This window comes from Acromyrmex echinatior, chromosome 7 (genome assembly GCF_024713525.1).
Source record: "Acromyrmex echinatior isolate Ae372 chromosome 7, ASM2471352v2, whole genome shotgun sequence".
Lineage (NCBI taxonomy): Eukaryota > Metazoa > Arthropoda > Insecta > Hymenoptera > Formicidae > Acromyrmex > Acromyrmex echinatior.
This window is the reverse complement of record NC_141858.1, coordinates 13988675-14010790: the sequence shown is the minus strand read 5'-3', so window position 1 is coordinate 14010790 and position 22116 is coordinate 13988675. Positions and strand designations below refer to the sequence as shown.

The window sequence follows — 22116 nt, the reverse complement described above, 5'->3', positions numbered from 1 at the left end:
AGATCTGCTATAGTTTTTCAAGTTCTAAATCGCGAATGAAATTTACGTTTGTTAAATTTGATCAAATCAGATCTCGATGATGCGTAACATTGGAAATCGATTTTTGTTTTATTCGGGAAGGGATTTGTCATGTAAAAATTCGCCGAATTAAAAAACAAATTACATTGTGTTCAAATCTATATTGCAGAGCTATAATAAAATTCAAATTTTGAAATTAGGTTCAACGTTCTAAATTTTCAACGTTTTTATTTTATTTTATATAAAACTATATTTATTGCTGTCTAATGTTTAAGGATAAAGTTTAAGTCATCTTCAGGTTATTCGAGGATTCTTCCAGTTATCCGATTTAAACTTATTTTAATTACTGTTTGTACAATACAATTATAATATTGTATAAATATATTATAGTTTAGTAGATTAAAACTTTATATATATATTACTTCATACATTTCTGTTACACAACACAGTCTAATGTATTTTCATGCTTTTTTTAAAGTGATTGAATAAATGAGCGCTAAATGAACATCGGTAGAATTAACAGTGTATCATAATCTTCGACATTGTAATTATACAATGACACACAGTCATGCGGATCGTGTCGTAAATCAAGTTTCAACCATTTCGCACTTACGTTCTCCGATCCACCGGATGACGCCGCGCTCACGAACGGTTCTTCGTTTCGATTACGCGTTGATCTACTGCCACGATAAAATACATCGCGTGAAATAACACGCATATAAAATATGACGGCAAAACTTAATATTTGCAAATTGATTGTGTCTCGACGCCAGACTCTAACAAGTTTGAAATATCATTAGAAACGTCGAGTTAGTCGCACTTCTCGAAGTGCTATAAATTTTGACAAATTTTATAACACTAAGGATCGATAGTTTCATCTTCGGATAAACTATATGATAATTTATCTACTGGATAAACAAAAGAGTAAAAGAGTAAAGAGATAAGAGCTAGTAAGAGAGTAAGGGAGACAGTGAAGCTGAAGTTTATTAAAAGGTGGAACAATCCAGCCTGAGCGACGTAATGACGAACCGTTCTGTCGCGTGAGTAACAAGGTATTATCCGCTCGATGGCTGCGAAATGATGATTTAGCGGAAATTTTGGCACATTCGGCGGCCTACATAATACTTGCGATTCGCGACGAATTGAGGTCGGATTGCGGCCGGAGGGTTAATCGGATTTTCCGTTTGATTAATTTCAGACCTAATGCTCGCCGGTGTGCAATGGACGCGCGAGAATTTAAATTGAAAACCGTAGGTGTTTCTCGTATGATTTAATACGTGTTATGCGAAATATACTATTAGCACGGCGTCGAAAGATGTTCAGCGAATCGTAACGTTTCGCGCCGGATATGGAAAATGGGCGGCATGCGGGCATGCATTTATCGCTCGGCGCGCGAAAATTCATATTTAAGCAGACGATTAATGGCAATTGTAACATATTCTGAAAGAGAGAGAGAGAGAGGGGGGGGGAGAAGGAAAGAGAGTCGCCGGAAACGGAACGCACGCGTCCCTTGAAGTTAATTTATATTTTAATGCCGCCACACGTATCTCTTCGCGCTCACATTCGACATAACCGGTTTTCTAATATTTCAGTTATCTACACGCGGGTTATTATCGGATACGCTCATTATCGTCGCTTAATAATTGCGTCGAGCCAGCGGACCTATACTCGACAATTATGTAACAATTGTAAAACGGTTTTTTGCATTGTGCGTTCGAGGCGATATTATTATCGCTCTGATGCTTTCATAAACTATCCATGAGTACTTTATTATGAGCTAAAAGTCTTTCATTCAACTCGACATTTTTGTAGGTTGAACTACGATACTTTGTAGCTCTAATCTTAGAAATTAATTAGAATTTTTTTATATCTTGATTGATACGTTCATAAATAAGTTTCGATAACATTAGATACTTTCATATTTTAATTATAGTATTGTATACTGTATTGAACGTATAGTCGCAATTTAATTGATGTTTTTTTAATTTTTTTCGCATATTGCCTTTTTGTTGATATATTTTTATTAATTAGTAAGATACGTCTCGCATTCCATTCGGTTAATATTTTTACAAATTAATGAAAACAATTTATCTTTAATACAAATTTCCGAATTTGGTTAATCAAGCTTTGTCCTTCTCTCTAACCAAAATTTTATTTTCATACATATTTTATTTAAAAATAATCTTTGCCGTTTACTTTGGTATATTTTTCTGAATCAATCTGTCTTCTTTTAATATCTTCGTGGAACTAACGACAGTTCACTTTTAAATTTCCGTAAATTTTACATTGTCTTTTATTCTGGTTTAGGAAAAGAGATTGACACTTGGATAAAGCAGCCAATAAGATGTTCCGTCCTCTAATTTTGATCGACGACAAACCGTCTTCATCAAACGATAACACTTCGTATGTCTTTCAAGCGAAAGTTAATGCCTTATCTATCGATCCTTACGTATTAACTTCGTCTGAGAAATACAGGCGTGCTCTCTCTCTCTCTCTCTCTCTCTCTCTCTCTCTCTCTCTCTCTTTCTCTCTCTCTCTCTTTCTCTCTCTCTCTCTCTCGTTCGCCGCATTCGCGCGCGAAGTGAAGTTTTAATCATTCCCTCTTGCCAAAGACTCGCGCGCGCTCGCTCTTGCGAATGCCTGACGCGTTTCACTTATCTATCCTCTAATCATTCACATTAGTGAAAGGTTAGAAAACCAATCACGCCGCCAATTATACTTCATCAAGTTGCGCCGAGACACATGCCGGCTTATGGAGCCTTGGCGTAACCTATTCTTCAATCATCTCTCGGAATATTATAACTCTCTTTGTACAACTTGGCATACATATATCGTACACACATAATGAAGGACTTTGCGCGCGCGAGCGAACTTATCTGCTTTAATTTATCATCTTCTGATAAAACCGCGCGTCTCTCATTTCGATGCATTAAATTCTCGGGATGAGTGCGGGAATTGTGCGTAATTTCGCGGAATATTTTTAATTCTTTATTGCACTCTCATTTAAAATTCAATTACACGTTTGCTTTGTTTCAAATGAAAATAAAAAGGGTTATTATTAAAAAAAATGGGACACATTTGTATTATAAAATAATTACAAGGTAAATTTTTGAGTTTACAATAGAGTGTTCTCGCGTGCAGATTTGTACTATATTAATAAACTTGTTTCACGATTAACATTGCCGATAAAATATGGTTTGCACAAATTTGTAATTTGTAAAATTACTGATTATCATAAAAGAAAAGAATGTCACCTTTTCTTAGGAGAGTTAAAAGTTCGTAGCTTTGGTTGCATATTAATTTTGGAGATGACACGCAAACCGGAGTGTATCCGAATAGTTAGAGAGTTTATTTCTAGCATTTAACACCCACTAATATATCTTGGTAACGAAATAGTGAGCGAAGTGCAAGTAGGACAGCGTCGGGCGAAGTTTTCGAGAGAAAGTCGTGTGTCCACTCTTCATTCCCTCGAACTGTGTCTTCTCAAAATATTGTTTTTTTTTTTATTAATTAGCTATGTTCTGATAGAAACGATAAGATTAATCTTGTCTCATGTTAATCTTGTCGAGATCTTTCTAGGACTTGATAAACAATCGAAATTGGTCGAAGACCTCGCTCTAAAATAAATATCGTACATTCAACGGAACAAAGTCGCATCTGATATGAATTGCAAAAATTGCGGTTAAGGAAAAACGTTACGTCGAATTGAGTAAAATGATACTAACGATTTTTCAAGTGAGCGATCGATTATCATAAATATTTTTAAACAAACATCTCCAAATGTTTGCTGTCATAAACACTTTTAAATAAAAAGTGCAATTTTGTACTTGAGATTTTGTATTTAATATTAATATTTTTCACGACAAAAAAAAATTTCACGTCGTGAGATATTTATTCGAAAGAAATACTTCGACATAGAGGAATTATGAAAGGATTACACAAATTTTACAAATGTGTTTCATTATGCAATGCGAAATCGATAAAATGTTTATTGCGACAGATGCTACCTACGTATTAGCTTTGGACAAATGAGTCTCATAAAAAGAGAAGAGAGTTTATTGATGGTTTATTGATAGTTTATTATCGTGGGGTATATTGCGCAAAAATTTATCCGCTGATGTCGTGGTAATTCGAGGGAGATTACGTAGCAATTTTCCATCAGCGATGCATCGTGATACATTATTAAATTGCTATTGAAATATATGATAATTTGTTTTTTTCCGTTATGTATTCAAGTATAATGTTAACATGATAATTCTTAAGAATTAAGAACCTTAATATTATATTATATTACAATATTATATATGTTAAAGAATCAATCAAAGAATTATCCAATATATTTAAGTGGATATTAATATATGTATAAACTAATTAAACAATATTTAAAACGAATTATTGATAAATCCTTTTACCTGTAATTTATTTTTAATATCATACTTATAACGTCAGAGCAGTTTACTTAATAAATATAATTAATTGTATGTCAATCGATATAAACATGGAACACATTCATTCAATTATTATATTTATAATTAACGACAGTTTAACTTTTAAACTTGATTTGAACTTTATAAATGAATTAAAATTTTACATTTCTGTAAACAAATGAATTGCGAGAACGTAGATTTTTTTAATAGTTTTAAAAGTAGGATATAGCATTAATGAAAATATCGTGTAGCCTATAATATTGTATAAGCATAACTCGGAATAAAATAATGAGGATAGTCTGAGAAATCAAAGAGACCAGCGAGCTCGAACGATATCAATGGTTGTCGTAAATATGTTATTTTTAGTTGTCTCTGCTTTCAACCGCGCTTATTATACACATAATACGAAGATATCTTTAATCGGCGGTGCACTGCTGTTTGCGATGCGTGACACTGATGTACAATTTATTTTCCTTAATCACAAGTTAATTGTAACAGAGTTTGCTGCGTAGATCGTTGAACATTTTCATGAAAGTTCCATTTATCAAGATGCTTTGGCAGTATAATTATCATTATTTCAACTATTATTATTATTGCCATTGTTATTAGTCGATTTAAGATCGTCGGCTGTATAAACAAGCCGCCGGCAAATATAATAAAAGTAAGACAAATAGAATTTACAAGACAATAAGAATTTATTGAAGTACTTTACTAAAATAATGATTTCTTTTTATTTACAATATTTTATTAACAATATTGACTGTATTATCTTAAGAAGATAATTACATTTATGTACCATCTCTTTCTCTTTTTATGGCAATAGAATATTATGATAAATTAGAAATCATTTTGATGTTTGGAACGTGCCACGTTCAAGTTCATATCGCAACGTGAAACTTTATCACCTAGTCGCGTAAACATTGACATAGGTCGTTTTAATAACATCATTAAATTATAATCTCTCTTTCTGTATCTATATCTTGTAATTTTTATAATATCGAAAGCTCGTAGTTTCTTGCTAGATTAAGCGTTTAACTTTTTTTTTTTTTTTAAATCTTGAGGCTCTTGAGATGTGTAGAACATATCCGAAGCGTCAGATATTTTATCATCGTCCGTGATTAAGATAGAAAAATGAGAGCAAGGACGTCAATGTTGATAGAATAAATACAGGTGTGTTTCCTTGATGGACGCTATCTCCTAATTCCCGTCTTTGAAGCACAGAGTGTTAATAAGAAATAAGAACAGAAATAAATAATTTATCTCTAGAATTTTCTGATTGGACCCGTCAAAATTCTTTGAGTCGAGCTATCAGAATTCTGAAATGATATGATGAAAATCTTCCGTTTCGTTAATTTTCAACTAGAAATTTTTCTCAGTACATGTGACGTATTTTCTAGATATTACGACATTGTCGGCAGATTCGATCGCGTTCATACTCGGTTTTTACTCGCTGCTTCGCTCGAAGATATTCGGATTCGTGTCTGCGAAAAACGGCGACATGTCGCTTGTTCGTTTCGCCGCTTATCAATTCTACTACCGGGTGGCTACCGTGTTTCAATCGAGTGGATACAAAATCCCGAGCCGTATCGTCGCTATTGTACATCGCGCGAACTTCGTGCGCCTTCACGCAGCGGGAGACAAAGCGTGCGGCGGGGAAAGAACGTTATAGGAGAGCATATGAACGGCGATTCATGCGAGCGATTGTCCGGCTGGCCGAAGGTCACCGAACCGTCGTAAACGCCGTTCACATTTCCTTAAACTCTTGCCGCCGCTGCGACGACAACGTCGTCAAAGAAACCACCTGTCCGCTATGGGCTTTAACGTTCACCTCGACGAGACGTTTGTTCATTGCGCGAGCGAAGCCCGTGGAATAGAATCCGCACGTCGTCGGAAGTGGCGGGCAGGAAGGAGGCGGAGAAGGGAAACGAGTGCGAAGAGAAAGGATGGACGATGGGGAGTAGGAGCTTCTCACGGAACCAGTCGGTACAGAACGTGGACCGGCTATGCGATCTTTCATCTTAAATCGGAATAGCTATGTGGAATAAAAAGAAGGCTTCGAACTTTAAGTTTGATATATGATTAATAAATAATCGTACACGAAGGTTGTACAAGGATAGTACGTATACATATAATCTTCTCTTAAATACTCTGTAAAATAAAAGAAATTTAATGGAGAAATTTAATTAATTGGATAAGATACATTTGTTATTAAAACATTACATTTATAAATATTATTTCATAAGCAATAATTATTATCTGAATTATTTTCTTATTTTTATGTCGTGTAGTATATAATTACATTTTGTTATTTAAATTATTACATTTCTAGATTTGCACACTCGTCCTCTCTCTCTCTCTCTCACTTGTTATATTTTGAGGATATGTTAGGGTTGAATTTATCAATCCGAGTGAGATAAACGTTTGAGAGCGGTACTGTGCCGAAATTGTACGTGCATGGAGGGCGGTTTGTTTACTTTTGCATCGCGTCGGCTATTTTTGCTTAGGGAACAAGTCATTCTTTGAGACTTGTCCCGTTTTGAGCTTGTTCCCGCTCACCGCGGGACGCCTCGCGGCGCCATCGAGGCGAGGAAGATTGATTTGAAAAATTCAGGACTCTACGCGCGGCACGCCGCATTTCTCAGGCAAACACTTTGCCACGCTGTTATATCGCTGCAACGAGTATTGCGCGAGAAGGGAGAGCTGTAAAATTATTATTGCAAGCGCAAGATGGGCTCTTAACACATCGCGCGGTTCACTAATAATAAATTTTGCAGTCACCGCCGCGCCGTATTCTATAATGTTCTACTAATAAGCCGCATAGTGATCGTAACAATATATTATCGTAAAACAATTCATTTCTGAAAAGTTGTTTTTTATGATCTAAAGAAAATAAGATGGTTGAATATAAAGGAAATAATAAAGTGAGCGAAAATTGATTAATTTTAGTTACGTATAATTAAACTACACACCTGTTTTTTGTGTGTTAATTTTTAAAAAAGCTTATTTTTTAAATATTTTATAAATTCTCAAATTTTATTGATTTATATATAGCTTCGTGCAATATTATATGGAAAATGGGATGTATTTCTGAGAAGGGGGTTGTGGAATAATTTTACACGCTCCTTCAAGACGCAGCTAGATTCTTATCGAACATTGGCAACCTTCAACGGAATATGTAATCGAAGCCGTCGAAAATTTGGACATTGTTTGTGTCAGCGAAAAATTTTTTTTCGCTTTCCGTTTGACGCTCCGTTATATCGAACACCGTAATGCGGGGTCATCAATATTCTATTACGTGCAAGTCGTTGTTCCAGTTGGATAGAGTAGGCCACCTCAAAATAGTCTCGCACTGGACAAAAGTAATCCGAAAGCGAAAAGCGCTATCTTAATCTTAATTAGATCAGTCCCGATCCGACGACCGATTAAGTGGGTCGCGCGTTTGGCGTCCCGTATTCTCATTTATCGAACACGGCACTGTTCGCCCTTATCGCAAAGGAAAGAGCCCGAGCGTTGTCTAGATCGATTGTGAGGTATCCTCTGCTTTATTTATGGAATGCGTCTCGCTCGATACGCACGCGATCTCCAAACGAAGTTCTGTCGCAGGATTAGCGTAACGTCTTAAAGGCGGACATAAAGTATACACTATTAAATATTAATATTTAGCTTTAATTCTACGTATATTTTAATACTACTATACATATATTACAATATAATAACTTCTATCGACTTTATTAAATCGGGATCCAGATCAAATAAATGAGCGTATGAAGTAATGTGAATGAACAACACGCTTCATGAATGAAATGGGGATGCTGCTTCAAGCAGATTATTTAATCGTGTTTATTCGCGTTTGTTTGCTTGATTTGGATTCGGTTATTGATAAATTATTAAATATAACGTAATCTATATTATCACCGCGTGTCTAATTAAATTAGATGTTACTGTCAACCGGTATGCAAATGTTACAATCTTCTACGAGAACTCGACGTATTCGTAAATTTGTAAAATTCATTTTACGGGTAAGGAGTTTGTAATTAAAATGAGCGAAGTAATGGTTAAATAAGTAATGGATTTATTTTGATTTTGTCTAGAAAACGTTAACTTTTGATTGACAGTTTATCGTTCCTCATTATCGCCTTCTCTATGTACGTTTAGTACTTAATTATTTATTTGTTTATTCATGGCAAACCGAGATCGTTCGCGCGTGCCAGGCACGAATTTGAAGTCCGGAGAGACTTGGACGTCCGTGTTGGCATGTTTCCAGCGACACCGTTGCTATCGGATTTATATCGTTCGTTCGTTCGTTCGTTCGTTGCCGTCGTGCATTACCCTTTTCGGTGTCCTTCATTATTTTCTAACAACCAAACTATGTTGACCGATCGTGGGACGCGACGATGAAATTAAGCGAAACAATTAAACAGACTCATCTGTTTGGCCGAAAATGTCTTTCTTCCGCAAACGCTGGCGTTGTCGCATAATTCTGCTCGGTTGAACGTTTGTCAGTATTTGCACTATAAAAAATAAAATGTTAATTTTAACATTTTTTTCATATCTTACAAGTCCACTATACGTCTTTAAATCAAAATTAACATTTGATTTTTTACATGTTTTTTGTATGTTGTTTGTGTAATCATTTCTTCCCGCAAATCATCGCATTTTGCCGATTATTTCTTTCTCAAGCAATAATAATTGACATAATACGAGCCATTGAATATCATTTTTTTTTTTTGAAATTATATTATTATATCAGTTAAGAATTCTCCTAAATCGTACAAGTAGTACAAATTTCATAATAATAATAATAATAATATCTAAAATAATATATCTTCTCCAACTAGAAAAATTTAAATTCCATCACAAAGAATCATTCGGAGACTACTCGTATTACTCGCGTGGAGAAAGACTAAGCATGGAAATTTGCATAGATTCGCGTACGTCGACTTTTTCCTTCGCTTTTTACACTGGATTATTTTTACTCGCGAGAATACCAAGCGTGAGCAGAGAAGACGGAAACTCGGTTTGCCGCGCGGACGACTTTGATGCCATTGAAAATCATCGAGGCACTTTCCGGCAAGTGTCGAATCTCGAATAGACGGAGAATATCGACCGGTCCCGTATGATAACGGCGCAGCCGGGCGTTTGTAAATTCCGAATCGTGCAGGAGGGACGACGAATGCATGTAGTGTCGTAGGAGAGACGACGGCGGTAGCACCGATAGGTGGGTAGAGTAGTTTTGTTTAGAAAGTTACGTGACGACGACGTATGGCCATGGAAATGACGACGTTACACAAGCTCACGAGCCTCGTTATTACAGCACTGGTTCCCCGCTCGCGTCCCGACGTGTCGCCGCGAGAGAACGTTTAGAGAAAGAATACACTTTTGAACAGGAGGAAGAGAGAGACGATTAAAGAAAAATCCATCGTTTCCTAAAAGAATATACTCTAAAACAAAAAAGTAAATAGAAATCAAACATTCTATGTCTTGTATTTAACCTTTAAATATATAGATGGTTGAAGAACGTAAGTTGTAAATAGATGGAGGGGGGAGGAGATGCTCAGAATATCGAAAAAAATTTTAATTTTATAGTTACATTTTTTATTATATTACAATTATCCCTCCATTGATAGTGTTGGACATTAGAATTGGGTTTTTGATTGTGAAATCTGGTAGATAAATAAATAATTTTTTCTAGAACAAGTTTTAAAGAAAACTATGCTTGGGGTATACTTATAGCTACGTTACCTATTCACCTAAAGGTTAATGTACTTTACATTGAACATTTTGTATCATATATTCTGCGTACGCAGTTTACGTTCTACATTTTATATTTTTTTTTTACTTCACATTCTAAATTCTAATTCTTTTTTATTCTACTTTTTTCCACATTTAGTTTTAATACAGTAGTAATTGATTCTTAAAATTTTTTTGCTGTACAACGTGACGAGTTTCTTGATATTAAGGGGGAGTGTCATTAGCAGACCTTGATCTAATCGCCTCGCTTAATTATCCGTGGCTGGCCATCTCTCGCCGTGAAAAGCGGGATGGCTTCGCAGAAGTGTCGTGCTCTTTTTATTGTTCTCGTTCGTCGCTTTTCCCCCCCCGGCCGAAATTGCGAGAGGACAACGAGGAGAATGATACGATGAACAAGCTGGCGAGTTGCGAACCCGTGACGCGAGGACGATATTTTTATGAGTCTTGTGGCATACGTCCAAAGCTGGCGCACTTTGTACGTTATATTTTCCGCGATCGCCGAAATAAAAGGCAAATCGATAAAATAACGCGCTAGAATCGCGTGCTATTTACGAGAGTACTCGTTGTATTTCACGACAGCGAAAACTTGCGACTGATGATTGATGATTCTATGAATATTTGATAATCGGCGCGATAAAGCACGGATGAGAATGGTCGAACGGATCTTAGAATTTTTTTAATGGTATAGAAAAAATTTTACAAGATATTAATTAAATAAGAAAATATAAGACGTCATACTAAAAATATACAAAATAAGAAGTATTTAATATTCTTGATATTTTACGGTATCCATTCATGTTTCGCTTCAAAAGTACCGTTGAAACATGCAGATATTCTTTTAAACTTCCAACAACAAGAAGTGTGTGGTTGCAATTTTTAAAAATATTCCTTCGGAAGAGTTTTTATTACCGAATTCTCTCGCCTGAGCGAAAAATTGTTATACAAATTATGCAAGTTTTTTAAGCTCTAAAATAAAAAATAAAGAGTCTAACATAATAATACGTATTTTATGTAAAGCAGTACCTTTCTATTTCAAATAAAATGTTTAATAAAAAAGTTATTATTTGCCAATAACTTTAATCTAGTATTTCTCATTACTACAATTATACAAAATTATATTCTCATTTATTCAGTGGATTATCGTTATATAGAAGTTAAATTTAATAGAAGTTTCTGTAAAATATCTAAGGATATGTCTGTCAAAGCAAGTTTACATTTGAAATCTTTACTTTTAAATTGAAAATCGGTAAATTGTGGGTTTGAAGATATTTTACTCGTGTCGTGCTTGGTCGTTGATGAGAGAAGAGTAAATCTCTCTCGCGCTGTCGTCGTCCATGACGCAGTCGACATTATGGGTCAAGGTTCGAGGCGATAGTCGCCTCGCCGAATCACTCCAATGTAGACACGTCGAATTAGGGGACGTAACAATGACACGAGAACGAATAGGACGCCAAAATATTTTACCGAAGCTCGCTATGTATTCGTTAATAATCGATTAAATTATATCGGTTATTATATTTTTATGCAAATATATATTGTTCGGATAAATCGAGTAGGGTGAAAATTTGACTTGGATATCCAATTTCACTGCCTATCCCACCCAGCTTATATAGTTGACATTGAATACTGATAAAGCGACAAGTTATTTTAGATTAATCTATGTGCAATTTCAAAGTTTAAAGAAGATTTAAATTTATCTTAGGCATTTATCTTGTGATTAGACGTTTTATTGCTTTTTATCATTACAATTATAGTATGTTATAAAGCTATAAAAAAATATAAAAAGAGAAAGAGAAAGAGAGAGAGAACTTTTGATTAAAAAAAATAAATATTGATTCTAAAAAAAAATTTTATTATAATACAATTTCACAATTTATTTTATTAATTTTTGTTAATATATAAATTCGATCATGTATACATTGAAATTGGTCAAAAAAATATGTATTGAAATATTTGGTGTATTTCACGAATGTTTTGTAGCAGTGATTTGACATATTGCTTATTTGCTACAACAATGATATAACTAAAAAAAATTGTGATTTGTTGTTTGCAAAAAAAAAAAAAAAGAAACGTAAAGAAAAACATAAAAAAAAACATTCAAAAAGTACACATTTTTATTTCTCTACAATCAGTTATTACATTAAAATTGCATTTTAAAAGTAAAATTATAAAATTAAATGATTCAAAACTTTTAAATTAATTTTTTTAATTTTTTGGACTTTGTTTTTTGTAGCAGTGTGATTGTAGCAAATGAGTTTTTATGACGCCCGAGCACTTAACGCTTGCTTTTGCGACGCTGTGCAACACGCTGTTGTTTACATTCTGTCGTCGAGCTATCATTCTTACGATGAAGTTTCGTCGAGGCGGATGACAACATGGATTGCACTTTGTGTCTCGAATCATTTCTCGAGAGAAACGCGATTATTCCCTACATTACCCACCAATTATTGCATTATTAGCGTGACGCGCAATTGGTTCCACGATTTGTCTCACATCAAATTATAATATTTTGTGACGAAAACAATCGATGCGAATCTTTTGTTACTCTTCTATATACGCAGTTATTCTCGTTACTTTTCGAAGCGAGGTATCATACGTAATTATTCTTTACGAACAGTCAACTCTAATCATTAGCGACTTGTGTCGTGACCTGCGGCTATCAATCGAACTAATATTTATCTTAAATTCTAACTCGTACTTGTCCGCATAAAACACGACATATCAATTATTCTATATATTGTTATTCAAAGTACGGAAAGTGCATGAGCAACAGGTGCAGCCGCAGTGGGTGGCGCGTGAGTTTGGTCGTACAATTTTCGAATCCCTTCCTCCTCTGTTATACCTGTTACGCTAATTTGAGAAATGTTGCGGGTAACAGCAAATCGTAACCTTGTACGATTCTATTTTCTTTATGTTATCTTTCCGCTTACAACAAAAATTGCTGCGCAGCAGCAATTGCATGCGACGATACATTGCATGCGATTTTTGTATTATACTTCAGCGCTCGCGCTCGCAATCGTAATCTTGTAAATGGTATGTTAATGCCAAAAAAATAACGGTGGGAAAGGATGAAAAAAGGAGAAAATTTGTGATAGATATTGATGGAATTGTTGCAACTGTAATTCAATAATGATATATATTTTTTATTTGTGCGTTAATTACAATTGGAACAATAGTGACTACAGAATCAAGTGAAAAAATAAGTACGGATGCACAAAATGATGAGCCACCAGCAAAATCTGTTGATCTAACGTCTACCGGAAAGAGAGAGAGAGTAATGAACTACAGTTACAGAAGCGCTAAAAGCGAAAAAAGAATGGTATGAAAATAGATCGTACGTAAAAATGATAAAAAAATATAATATAAAGAATTAAAAACATAAAATCAAAAACATAAAACTAACAAATAATATGAAAATTGAATACAAGTTTGCATATAGTAATTGAAAACAAATTAAATGCGAAATAACAAATGGAGAATAAAATACAAATGTTGAAATTAATACTAGAAGCAATAATATGTATGACCGATATGGAATGCGTTAGAAAGGGAAATGATGGATTTAGAGGGATGGACAGTGAAAGGGGGAGAGAGGAATAATGAAGCAGGAGGAAGGAGTGAGAGGAGGAACACAAAGAGAGACATGGGAGAAGAATGAAGTTCTCAGAGACAGTAGACGAAAAGGAGCTGGAGGAGAAACGCAACCCAGGCAATCTCTCGGTACAATGGAAAATACGTCACACCTCACGCCGCATCCAAATGTTTCTTATGCCATGCTGAGGAGCCAAACGTCGAGTTGTAAGTGCGACGCTCAGGGTCAATCATACGCTTGAGGAGAGAACCTGGAAGACGGCCACGAAGAAAAAATATCAGAAGGAAGCTTCGATGATGTCGGGTGCCAGTAAGAAGCTCATTCCTCCTGGCAATGATGGTAAGCCTGACAATAAGCGGACTTGAAGATGAGGTTCGATCATGGATCCTGAACATACAGACGATCTCGGTAGTCACCAGAGATACGTCCAGCGGCAACAAGAGAGATAGTGTTAATACGATCTTCAGATGAGATATTAGGTAGATCGAAAATGATCAGCTCGTGATCACGCCTCCCCAGTTTCTCAAGACAGAGTAGAGAACTCATAGCGACAGAATTCGAATCAAAGGTAGGAACCAACAACGGAGATAGAGGTCTCGAGACGTTGGAGACGCTCCTTCAAGGTAACATGTTCAGCAGACAATGCATACAATTCGCCCGACGCACACTCAACACCGGCGAGAAGACGCTCAATGATAGACCTAGCAGCGTCGAGGCGCCGGACCGCCAGCCCAAGATTAGCAATTCTAGAATCAAGGGCGTCAATCTTCCCATCAATTCGATCAATGAGCTCAATCCTGGACTCCAACGAAGCAATTCGTTTATCTTGGACGACCTTTTATCAGGGACGTAGAGAAGAAGAGGGCAGTTCTGAGGTCAGAGAGAGCAAATGACACAGTTGAAAAAGACGAAGATAATCGGAGTCGATGGGCTCATGAAGCGAGAGCGCCGAAAGCAAAGGGGGCGAGAGATCTCGAGAGGCAGAAGAGCATATATCAGCAGAAGCATGGCCAATGTTTCTGCTGAAGCGATAGATTAGACCCTTCGATAGAAACCTCGGCCATGTTTTATGCTATATATTCGACATTTTGAAATATTAATCAATTTGAGCGAATTATTGGCGAATTTTTCATAATTTCTTTTGCGGTACAGAAAGAATGAAGATTTTATTGAAGTATCTAAAAATTTATACAGATCTGAAAATAATTTTGTTACACTATTTGAATGTCTTATATAATTATTTTTATTGGTATAAGTGTGTAGATTTATATATTTATGTCTGATACTTAACACAATGTTTTTTAATATCTTTATATTTTCTAAGTGTGTAAGAATATTAATTTCTCATATTGTTTTGATTTATATATCTGTATAATGAATGAAAGAAATACTGATTTATTGCATGATATAAATCAAACTCGATAAAAAATCAATTTTAAAATATAGCTTACGTAAATAATTTTAATAATTTGTGTAATGAGAATATATTAAATTTTTTTTTTTAATGATACTAATAATATTAAAAATGTAATGATAGGAACATTGACTATAAAAAAATCGATTATAAGTGACTGTTGAGTGATAACATAAGTATTCATGAAATTCATCATCGCGAATTTATTAACATAGGGAAAAATTTTTAAAAGAAAATAAATGTAAACATCCGTTTTTAAATATACTTTTACTATTTATTTTCCATTGTTTTTTTATACTTTGAACTCTCAAATTTCTTGAAGTAAAGCATAGTAGAAATAATTATGTAACGTACTCATGTTAAATATATTTTATAAAATATAATATAATAAAAGCAGTAAAGAGAGAATTTTTTGCAATATGTGCGTGCGTGTGCGTGTGCGTAATGTATGTTTTTCTTAAGAAAATTGTAATTTGAATTTGAAGAGTTATATATGAAATGATAGAGAACACTTTAATGTCTTTCTATAATTTATTGCACTAATTTGTTTTCATAATTCATTTTGTAACCGGTTTATTATGTAGTGTTCTCGCATCGTCATATCATCTGAATAATGACGAACGTCTATTTAACAGAATCACGCGCATTATTCATAACGAATATTGCTGTGTCGTAATCTAATTAGCCGGTAAGGCTGCTATTAGATAACGTGACTGTTAGATAACGCAACGCTATTAATTGTATATATGTGTATGATTCTTTTGTGCGATTGCCTCTCGTTATCCTGATAAACCCTTCAAATTTATTACTATCCTAAAAGAGCATTTAGTTGTGTCAGTTGTTGATAACAAACGCCGCGCATTAAATATAACGTAATAATACGACAAACACTATTTAATAAATGTTTAAAATATGAACATGTTAACATATTTTTTGTGGAGTAAAAATTGGTTTTATTAAAAAAAAAGTTAGTAAATATACTTTACATTATAATTTTTTGTAAACATATAATATTAACCCAAACTATAAATCTAAATTTTGCAAATAATAAAATAATGTATAAATTTTTTAAATTACTTATATATTTATATTTATATTTTTATACATATATTACATCTATTAAACTTATTTGGACTTATTATTTATAATTATATAAATAAAAATTAATGGTGATTATAATTTTTATTAGCAGATAAGGGCACATTTTTATGTATATGTTCATCGTGTTCATCTTTTTGTACAACTGTGTGAATACTTTTACATTCTTAATTATTCCCTTAATTAACAACTTGAGTAATTACGCGACAAAATGCGACATATCGCATCGTCCATCTTGTGTTTTGCATCACTCCTGCCGTGTATTATTTCGCCGATAAAAAGGAAAATACTCTGCTAAAATGTATTCTTCAACGCTTCTTCGCGTGATACAAGATAGTTCCGTCGCAGAGCTTAGCTCTAGAATATGACAACATCGTTAGGTACTTCCTTCCTTCTTCTCTCGGTATCGATGAAACCTCAGCGGAGTTAACGAGCTTTGTGAGAGAGAGACGATGGTGGTATATACACGACTTGCTCATGTCTCCAGGCGCCAGTGTCCAAGAATTTAATTAGTGGCATCCTCTTGCACTTAGTGGAGCGCGGTCGTGGAAGTCGACGAATTCATTTCATTGCAGAGCTATGAGAGAAAAAAAAGATGAAGGAAAAAATGAATAATTCAGTCAGATGATGTTCACATTGAACATTAATTACTTTCATATTTAGCGAAATATATATTTTATCATTACGTTAAAATATACATTTTGCTAGATATCTAATAACGCGTTATTGAGACAAGTAATGTGATGAATAATTAATTAACATGCACAATGATATTCGTGATTTCTCACGCTGATATATTATACAATGATATAGAACGCTTTTTATTTCGGATCTACATGCTGTCGGGGTGATGAAGAAAACAAGAGAGAGGATAGCCGACGTGGAAACAGAGAGAGGGCGAGATCAAAATGGTGAGAAAAGCACATATAGACGAGAGTGATGTCGCACGTGACAACGCCTTCGACGTATATTGCTTACTGCGTTGCTATCGTCATTGTCATCTTTATCATCATCATCATCATCATCATCGTCGTCGTCATTGTCATGCGTATGTTGGGACAACGGTGGAGGTAGAGGCGTGGTACATGTGCGGCGACCTTGACCCCCGTCCTCGACAGCGCTCGTTCCTCACCGGCAGATAAGCCAACCGATCGATATATTCACGCATACCAACGACGACGTTGGCGTCGGCGTCGTCGTCGTCGTCGTCGTCGTCGTCGTCGTCGTCGTCGTCGTCGTCGTCGTCGTCGTCGTCGTCGTCGTCGTCGTCGGCGTCGTCGTCGTCGTCGTCGTCGTCGTCGTCGTCGTCGTCGTCGTCGTCGTCGTCGTCGTCGTCGTCGTCGTCGTCGGCGTCGTCGGCGTCGTCGGCGTCGTCGGCGTCGTCGTCGTCGTCGTCGTCGTCGTCGTCGTCGGCGTCGTCGTCGTCGTCGTCGTCGTCGTCGTCGTCGTCGTCGTCGTCGTCGTCGTCGTCGTTATCGCGCGGCGACACCAGCGCCGGCAACGATCCTCATCCTCGTCGTGGTTGCGCTTAGCTAGGACGAAGGACCTACCGGATATTGTGTTGGTGAGCGTCGACGTATCGATTTCTCGACGGTGGCGGCCGGGCCGTCACGTTTCGTAACGAAGTTCCGAAAAGGTCGTAACTGCGACCGTGACGGCGCACCGCACAGCAACGTGGGCGAGGCTTTCGGGGAGTCACGCGGCGAGGCTGGCGAACGCCATCATGGTGGCGCGGGAGGAGACCAGCTGGGGGGTTGTGTGCGCAGCTGACGAGAGGAGGGAAGGTCGTCGACGTGGTGGTTGATGGGGAAATGCGGGAAATGTTCATATGGACCTCTCCGTTCATTAAAAAAAATATATATGTATGTATTCTTAGGTCTGCGTAGCTTTCAAGTCATGTACCGCTTTTATTATAACTTTATAGTAAAATATGGAAATCTTTTTCCAGGCTCCATGCCTCCTCACGTATAATTACAGATTTATTATATGCTTTTATCTTGTTTAACTTATTTCTGTGTGTCATTCTTCGAACTTTTGATAAATAAGTTGGATCATATTGGAAGAATAACAGGATGATTGAAGTCTCCATGCTTTTATTCAGTCATTTATTCTTCGCGTAGACAATTCACTTCCTGATGATGTAATTACGTTGCTAATGAATAGTCTTTTTTATTACACAAAAGAACAATTTTGCTGAAAGATCTGAAATTTTGTTGAATACAAAAATCTATAGAAAATATTAGGTGTTGGAATTAATTCGTAGCGTTTTTTAATGAAAGAATGTTATTTATTTCACATGAGCATTAAAAAATACATTAATGAAAGTACTTCCCATCACTTGTAAAACGCTACGAATTAATTCCAACACCTAATAATTTTATTGAAAATTTGAACTGGTTGCTAGAATATCAAAAAAATTTGTTGCAGCATTACTCATCATTTTTTAGTTTTTAATATAATTATTTTTATGGCCCAACAAAATTTTCAGATCCATATTCAGATCGGCAAAATTTTCAGCAAACCAGTAGGTATTTTTGAATTATATTTACTTGATTTCTTTATAGTCAAAAATTATAATGGATCACATGACAATTTAAATTTTCTGAAGTAACAAAAAAGGCAATTTTCCGTGAGAACCTTGTTTTCATGAACATCGAACATGTCATAACTCGATCCGACAACCGATAATAAAAAGATTACTCTCGAGGTCTGGTGCTTGAATCAAAGGTCGCGCTTAAATCGTCGGCTTATGAAAATAATTCGATAAACCCGTTTAGCGTTGACAAACCGTCGGCCTTCTCTCAATTAACCCTAGATGTGAATAAGGTGTGATGCAACACCGCGTTCCATCATACTTTTTATCTTAGATATATTTTAAATCAGCTAACGCAGATTTCATTTCATTCTTTCGGAAACATTTAATTTAACGAAAGATCTGTTTCTATAGGGAAACATCTTTAACGATAATCTTTCTTAAATCCCATTCATGCATTTGTATCTTACTATTTTCAAATTCCTTACTTGTTCCTTAAAAGATATTTCTTTATCAATTTATTCCACATGAAATGACACCTGTGTGCCCTTTTTTAATTTTGTTATTTAATTCATCATGTGTTAAGTCAAGTAATACATTATATCGATTACAAGCCGGCGCTGTCTATAATCATTATCACACTGACAATCTCTGTCAGCAGTCGTTTAACGGGAAATTGCGTCTATAACGCATAATGCGGGATCGCGTTAGATACGGAGGAGAGACAAAAACTTTGCGGCGTTTGTTCTAAGCGAAACGAGCGGCTTAGACGGGGAACAACGTGATTTGCGGGGCCGCAAATGCGCGCGCGGGGGCCGGAAGGTCATTCCGCGCGGCATCTGCGTGTGAATCCGGCTGGATACGGCGATGGCGATGGCGGCTACGGGCGGCAGCGCCGCCCAGCAGCGCAACATCCAGCCAGTCACCTACTTTCGAGCGCGCGACCGACGTATACAGGGTGTCCGTGAAAAGGTGTGGGAAAGGATCGGTGATGGTTGAACTCGGAGCGATTGAACTCGGAGTTAGTTGCCTTCAAGGCTTTATTTGTATAAAAGATGTGCGAATTTACACTTTTTTTTCTCTCTGAATCTGAGTAATCTGTAATTTATAAATTTATACATCCGCGTGAATTTATAAATTTATACATCCGTGTGAATTTATAAATTTATACATCCGCGTGAATTTATAAATTTTATAAATCCGCGTCCATTTTCTGGTTGAAAATGAACGAAAAGATTTTGATTGTATCAATTAAAATTCTGATTATTTCAGTTAGAATTATAATAGATTCAACTGGAAAATTCTTATTCGTCCATTTTTAATTAGAATTTTAATTAATACAGATTATTTTTTCATTGTAGATTTCAGCAAAATCTCTTTTTTACTTCAAAGACTCGACTCAAAAAATTAAATCCCCCCCCCCCCCCCCAAAAGGGAGAATTATTTTTTGACTTGACAGAAAATTATTGATTACTATAACCGAATTATTATTATTTTATAACCCTTAAAAAATCTAGTGTTGTGGTGATTTTTCTAAAATTATCTTTTTTGAGATGTGATGATTTAAAAAAGTTTTTTTTTTATAAAGTTTAGTTTACTTTTGATGACTGCTAGAATGATATTTATGTACCTAATTGGCAATAATTTGAAAATCGTGTTTTTTTAGTTGTTCATTTTTGAAATAAAGGAACAATATTAATTTATTGATAAGATAAGATAAAAGTACATTCTCTTTCTTACATTATAAAAATTCTAGGTTGGAAAATGTTTGAATTTCAGTGAAAGCTAATTAAATATATAATTGTAACGTACTATTTTACAGATTGACAATGATTCTTAACTTTAGTAAAGTTTCTTTGGATAAAATGCAGATTGTTCATTTTGTATCTGTAAATAAAGATAGTCTTATTGAAACACAACAATATTTTTTGGTAAACAATGATCTGTAGCGCATTTCTGAAATCACAAAATTAAGGAGAAAAATTAAATAACGCGTCGTTTGAGTTTTTTAAAAGTATAGCTGAAAATCGCTGTGACGATAACTATAATCGACGACCGTTCAAAGATGTCTCGCACCGGATGGAGTGAAATTTCATCAAGAGCTAATGACGACGATGAGAGGATGCGTTCCCGCCTCCGTCGTTCGCTCGTCGGCATCCATTTGTATTCGCACACGTTCGTATCTCACCTCGATTTTGGGGCAGGTCAAGTTGGTCTCTCTCTTTCTCTCTTCCTCTCTTTTCTCGTGCACGACCAACCAGTCGATTGGTGACGCGCGCTCGGCATTTGCGCAGCCAACCGTTGACGGTCATCCCCTTTTGGAGTGAGGTTTCCCTTCTGGTTGAGGGTCGGGGCACGATGAGAGTAACAAACGAAAATTTAAGAAAATAATAGGATATAATATCAATAATAATAAATATACGAGGAAAATTTTAAATCACAGCACGATTAATCAATCTTGTAATTCGTCTTTTAAGGAATGTAAATAAGGTATAATGAATGAAATATACGCTATTATTGACATGCAATGATAAATACATATAAAAAGATGTATGTAAAAGGTATGAGATCATATTATGAAAAATTACAAAGGCGGTTGAGATGAAATGTGAACGTCCCCTTGATAGATATATCCGAGTAGGAAACCCTTTTCTTTCAAATGCTGTTACATGAATCTGTGTGAACGCTGTAAACCAGACGGCAATGCAGGGAACATCAACATTACAGTGCAATACAATAGGTTTTACATATATTCAATGTGCATTGAGCTTAAGTGGCCAATTCTACTTCCCATCCCGCCAGAGATTCGCGCACTTGGGATTTACGTTACTGGTTTGATATATATATATATATAAACCGAAATGGGTAAACCTGCCCCTTGAAAACGTAATCTCTTAACCGCCGTCTTGTTAGCGGTACCTGGTATGCATTTATTTCATAATCCGTTTTGACTGTCATTCTTAATCTTTAAAATCCTAATTTAAAAAACAATTAAAAAATTTTATTTAAAAAATTGTTTTATTTTCCACCAATATTTGCTATTAAAATATATTCGCTACTTTATTACTCGTAATTTATTTTTCATTGTAAAGATGTTATTGTTAAGGAATATTTAGTAGATAACACATTTATTTGAAATAAAATGCAAATTTTGAAAAAATACAAGTTGATATTTTTAAAATTGTATTTTGGTTTGTTTGGAAATTTGTTCTTATTTTATTACGTATTTGTGAAACGAAACAAAATATTGGAAAATATTTGGAACATGATAAATGTTTGCAAC

The 22116-nt window shown here is 35.4% G+C and overlaps 1 protein-coding gene and 1 long non-coding RNA gene across 9 annotated transcripts in view; one reads left to right on the top strand and one right to left on the bottom strand.

The window, feature by feature from the left end:
- Positions 1–22116, top strand: part of LOC105154207 (uncharacterized) — a 151234-nt gene that overhangs the window by 39009 nt on the left and 90109 nt on the right. The gene's annotated exons all lie outside the window — the stretch shown is intronic.
- The window catches only part of LOC147909236 (uncharacterized), a 30941-nt gene continuing 24410 nt past the window's right edge, over positions 15586–22116 (bottom strand). Inside the window, exons 1-2 of the long non-coding RNA XR_015545774.1 lie at positions 17279–22116; positions 15586–16877 (exon numbers count right to left, since the gene is read on the bottom strand). The exon at positions 17279–22116 is cut by the window's right edge and continues 24410 nt beyond it. This is a non-coding gene — a long non-coding RNA (uncharacterized LOC147909236). The remainder of the gene's footprint in view (positions 16878–17278) is intronic.